Below are 6,000 nucleotides of genomic sequence, written 5' to 3'. Positions count from 1 at the left end.
TTCAATAGAAATCTATAATAAAATTTGAACAAATCTTTAGAATCTGTGATTTAGCATCATTTGGCAAAAGATGGATTTCTCCAACTTCTAAGTGTTCAAATGAATTTAGACTTCAAAAGCAATATGATAGTTATTAAGAATATTTTCCAATTCAGAATAAGAAGAGATTTCAGAGACTAACTCATTCCAGAAAATGAATTCCTTCCACAAGACAATAAATGACACTTAGATTTACTTGAAGTCTGCCAAGGAGGAGTATCTATTTTCTCTCAAGACACTCCTTTGAAAACTTTAATTTCTCTAAAGGGTTTTCTTAGATCAGTTTTGCATTTGTTTTTTTCCTATTAGTGCTGCTAACTAGAGCCAAGAAGATCATTTTTATCCCTCTTCCTTATCAACTACTTGAAGACAATCCTCATGTTCTGACCTATGTCTAGATTAAACATCTTGGGTAATTAGATTAAATTGGGTAACTAGATTAAACAATTTTATCTCCTGACTTTAGGCATCTTCAAATGCAGTCCCCCATCTTTTGAATCCTCTCTCTCCTCATTTCATTTCTTGAATTCCCTGATTTCCTTCCAGTCCAAATCAAATTCAATCTTTTTCAAGGAATCTTAACTAATTCCCTTTAATGCTAATGCCTTTCCTCTAATATCTTCTCTAATTAATCTTGTTTATATCCTGATTGACCATAGTTTGTTTGCATGTTATCTTTACCATAAGATTTTGAGCTCTTAGAGCAAAGAATAATTTTTGTCTATATTTGCATCCCCAATACTTAGCACAGTGCCTGGAATACAGCATGTACTTAAATACTTGTTTTGTAATTTCATTTGGTAGCACCTTTAACCTGCTTATGGGAAAGATCTCCTTTCTGATAATCTTGCCTCCATTCACTCCCTGTTTCAAGTGTACTCCTTTTACAATTATATTGTATATTTTTCTGATGATCAAAATTTTTCAGGGGCCAAAAGATAAAATTTGGATATTTTATAGATTGGATTTAAGATTCTTCACAATCTGCTTCCAATTTATCTACATACTCTAAAGCATACTCTAGTCAAAGTGGATTACTAGTTCATTGTCATTAAACACTTTACCCCCTTGGAAATTTGTACAGAACTTCTGCCCTGTCTGGAATGTTTGTATTAAAATTCTTCTTTTCATTTAAGGCCCAGCTCAAAGACAATCTGCTTGATCTATGCTTTCTTGATCACTCCTTACTTTCAGCTTCAACTTGAAAGCATTCTCTTCCTCCTCAGATTTTTTTAGAGGACTTCATTTGAATCTTTCTTCTGGGCCTATCAAATTGTATCAGAGAAGAAGAAAAGAAATAAGCTATTAAGTACCTACTGTATATGCCAGACATTGTGCTAAGCACTTTTCTAATATTATCTTACTTGATCCCCACAACATCTCCAGGAGGTAGGTGACCTAGGAGGTTACACAATATCCCTAGGTTAAGTAACATGTCCAGATTTACACAGCTAGTAAGAGTCAGAAGCTGGATTGTAATTTAGGTCTTCCTGGCTCTGTGTCCAGACTGGAACCTACCTAACCACTGTACTATCTCACTGTCTCTAAATTTGGAGATAGAGACCCTGGCTTTAAATCTCAGGTGTTCAACTTGTAGGCTCTGTAATCTTGGACAAGTCACATTGTCTCTCCGAGCTTTACTTTCTTCACCATAAATTGAGATGATTAAGCTAAGACCAAGTTTACTTCCCATCTAGTACTAAGCAGTACTTTTCTATATTTTAATTAACATATGTAATCTCTTTACCACTATATTTTGAGTTTCTTGAGGACACGTTCTGGGAATATTTCATCTTTTTTATTCTTAGTACTTTACACGGTATATTTCCCATAGTAAAGACTTCATAGATATTAGTTGAATTGAATTTAATAGAATATTTTGAAATGTATAGTATATGAACTGGAATTTATTAGATAAGATTTAAAGATAAATTGTAGCTACTGTGGAGTCATCAGTGGCTAATGAGCAGTCCCCAAATCTTTGTGACCCAAGACCACATAGTAATTATCTGAGGCACAATTCAAACTCATCTTTTTGAGTTCAAGGCCAGCATTGGGTTTACTGTGCAGCCTGTCACCAACAGCATAATTAGATTAGCAAAAGCATGGTAAAACAAAGGAAAACAGATAGATGATGAGCTAAGAATGGGCAACTTTGTAAAATTACTACCACCTAATTCCAAATCCTCATAGCTCTTCCATATTTTTCAGATTAGAGACTATTTCCTTCCCTTTCAGTCTCCAAGGGTGTGAGAGACAACCCCCAAATTAATGGATTAATAATTCATTTTTTAGAAAAGCTGGAGCAAGAACGCAAGATATTTAACTCCTACATGTTGCCCACAATAGAATTGGAGATCACAAGAGACAATGTTAATGGTTCTCATAGATGTAGCTGCCCAGGTGAATAAGACAGCAGGATCTCAGCTTCCAGGATCCTAGGAACCTCACTCTCTGATCTGTCTTAGAACCCTACATGAGACCCTATAACTCAAGTGCTGGACAGAACTATTCCAATCCTACGACTCCCACAAGTAGTATAAAAAATTTATCTGTGACAGGGGAAACAGATAAAACTGTTTCACTCCAGATGCCATTTTTTATATCCAGATTATATTAGTAAAACATCAGCTGAAAATTGCCCCATTTACTTCAGTCCTTGTTAAAATATTTATTTCCAACAGATAAATTTCCTTGATGACTATGACCATCATGTATAGTGCTGATGTGTGTGAACATTGACGTTATCAGAATCATGGTTTAGATGCCCACTTGCTAATGCTCTCCATTTTGTGTATATCTTTATAGAGATTAGATGATTTAGGAACATGATAAATTGGGACTAATCTGTAAGCTATCAGGAAAATTTATCAATTCATGGGTGATCAGCCAAAATGACTGACTAGGGAACCTATTCTTCAAATTAAACAAAAAATTGGAGTTATTATTGTCTAAAATCTTTAGCTAATCATTAATTGTAACATCATTTAAATATAAGGAAACAATTGTAAACACTTTCTTTCCTAAGAAAACAGAACTTATCTAATGAAATTTCAGCTAAACCAGTTCATATTACAAATCAAATGTTTCTCTTTGGAATTGGAGCTGAATAAATGACTCTACAATTTTGTTGTATCACCCACTGTTGACAATAAAAGACCCAGAATTAGTGACCCTATAAACACATTATGTGTATCTCCACACTAGGGATAAGAGGCTACTGAGAAAGAAACTTGAAAAGAATTTTATATGTCTGAGAGGTGAATATGTAGTAACCAGAATCATTGTCATACAATTTGCAAGTCTAAGCATCACTGCTTGGAAGTTCTTGGGACCCCAGTGATGTAGAGAATGGTCTATAAAAACCAGATCATTTTGAAATATAATGCCAGTCCTTTTCTCTTCTTTTTATGAAAGAACTTGGAAATATTATTTTTTCTATATGCATCATTAATTTTGAGAATCTAAAAAACCAAAGTGTTTTCAATGCAGTATATTCTGCATTATCTTTGTCATGGGAGCAACTAAAAGCTGAGTTCCTACAAAGGGGAAGAGAGCAGAAGATGTTTCATTTTGTATTCTCATTTGGCTTTTCTGTTAATATATTAAAAAATGTAGCATATAAATGAAGAAAATATTATCCTGAGAGATTTTAATCTCTCAGAGGTAGAAGTTTAGAAATAGTACCTGCCAAGGAACAGAAATAGTATGTTTTTTTTTATTATTATTTTAGAGGTAAGGGAGATGGGAGGGGGGAAAAAACAACTAAATATATCGAATTATTTTCAAACTGATGCTTAGGTGGCCTCAAGTCCAATGTAAAACTTGTTTGAATTACAAAATCAGTGTGTTCAGCATATGCCTAATATGTCAGCTCAAGATCCCAGATGCCAGAAAAACTTCTAACATCTAGCCTTAAATCTTGTTAGAATTGTTTTTTTTTCACTTAAATGACAACTGAGATGAATGCTGCAGAGCAACAAATAGAAAGATTTTCACTCTACAAAAATATATTTGTTGTGTCATTGAAGACTAATGGAAAAATACAGGGCTCAGAGCTTGAAGATCTGTATTCTCATACTGGTTCGATGCCAATTCTTTGTATAACATTGAGTAACTCCAGAAACCTTTGACCTTTCTCAGTCTTTGCTTCTGAATGAAGTCTAAATTACTACATTAAACTTTAACTCAGATACTCTAACTAGTGAGATCAGGTTTTAATCAATGAATCAAAACTCATTATTGGACTAGGTAGAAACTAGGATGATGCATAAGAAATGTATTCCTTAAGGCCAAAGAAAATTGAATAGAGAGAGGTAGGCCATCCTAGAAACTGGAATTGAGACCCATAATTCTAACTGAACTCCTGAGAAGGAACTTCCTGGGAGATGAGGAGAAGGGAAAGGGAAAAGAATTCTCAGTTCTGGCTTAGGCAAATTTCCTTCACTTCTTCCCCCATCCCTATTAATATTTGATCACAAGAGAATCTTCTAACTTTTAAGGGTTTAAGGGATATAAGATTTCTCTTTTAGGACATTATTTAATGCCAAATGTTCTTCTGCCAGTAAATACCCCTTTCTCAAAGCTCTTAAAGCTATTTGATTAAATTAGTATCTAAAATATGCGTGTCTGTGTGTATATATCCAATTAGTAAAAGTGGAATTTGCCTATTGTTCCACTGAGATTTAGAAGGTGGGGAATCCACTGTTCATTTAAAAAACTGACTGCAATTTTCTGGATTATATGGAAAGTGGAGATTACCCTTCAAGAATTCAAGGATGCTTCCATTGTCCATGTCTATAAAGGTAAAATGAATAGATTGTCCTATGATAATCACTGAGGGGGGTCTCTCTCTCTCTCTCTCTCTCTCTCTCTCTGTCATTGCTGTCAAGATCCTAGCCAGAGTCCCTCTTAATAGACTGATCCTTTACCTGAAAGATGGTCATCTGTCAGAGTGTCAGTGTGGCTTCAGAAGGTGCTGAGGAACAGCTGATGAAGAGATTTCCAGCTTGACAACTTCAGAAGAAATTCCAGGAACAGAATAGAGGTCTGTACACAACATTTGTAGATTTTGCCAAGGCCTTTGATACCATCAATCACAAGGGTGTTTGAAAATTATATCCAAGTTTTATTTGCTGAGAAAAGTTCATCAGAATTTATACATCAATTTCAAGACAGCATGTTTGCCTGGATTCTAGATAATGGATGATGTTTTCCCCCTTTCCTAGTCACCAATGGAGTAAAATAAGGTTTTATGCTTGCTCCCATGCTTTTTAGCATAATATATTCAGCCAAGTTGTCAAACACCTTCAATGAAGATGAATATGGCAACAAGTTCAGCTACCACACTGATAGTAAATTCTTCAACTTCAAAAGACTACAAGCCAAAACCAAAGTGGACAGAGTGTTGGTGCATAATTTTTGGTTTGCAGATGATTGGGCACTCAATGCAGCCTTTGAAGCTGAAATGAAACAAAGTATGGATCAATTATCTACTGCTTGTGCTAATTTTGTCTTAATAATTAATGCCAAGAAAACGCAAGTCCCTCAACAGCTAGAACTACATCATCCATATGTAGAAACATCAGTTACAGCAAATGGAGAAGTTTTGCATGCTATAGATAAGTTCACTGACCTTGGCAGTCTGCTTTCCAGGAATATCCACAATGTCACAAGCATTGCCAGAGCTAGCTCAGTATTTGCGAAGCTCTAAAGGAAAGTGTGGTAAAAAGAGATATTAGACCGACTACCAAACTGATGTTCTTTGACCTCATTGTTGTATGCCTGTGAAACCTGGACAGTGCACTAGTGCTATGCCAGGAAGCCATTGCCATGCTGGGGAAACTGAGTTACTTCCATTTGAATTGTCTTAGGAAGATTCTGAAGATCACCTGGCAGGATAAGATACCAGACAATGAGGTCCTTTCTTGAACTAAACTGCCAAGCATTCAAACTCTACTG

The sequence above is a fragment of the Sarcophilus harrisii genome, chromosome 1, assembly GCF_902635505.1.
Source record: "Sarcophilus harrisii chromosome 1, mSarHar1.11, whole genome shotgun sequence".
Classification (NCBI taxonomy): domain Eukaryota; kingdom Metazoa; phylum Chordata; class Mammalia; order Dasyuromorphia; family Dasyuridae; genus Sarcophilus; species Sarcophilus harrisii.
Note: the sequence above shows the minus strand (reverse complement) of the source record.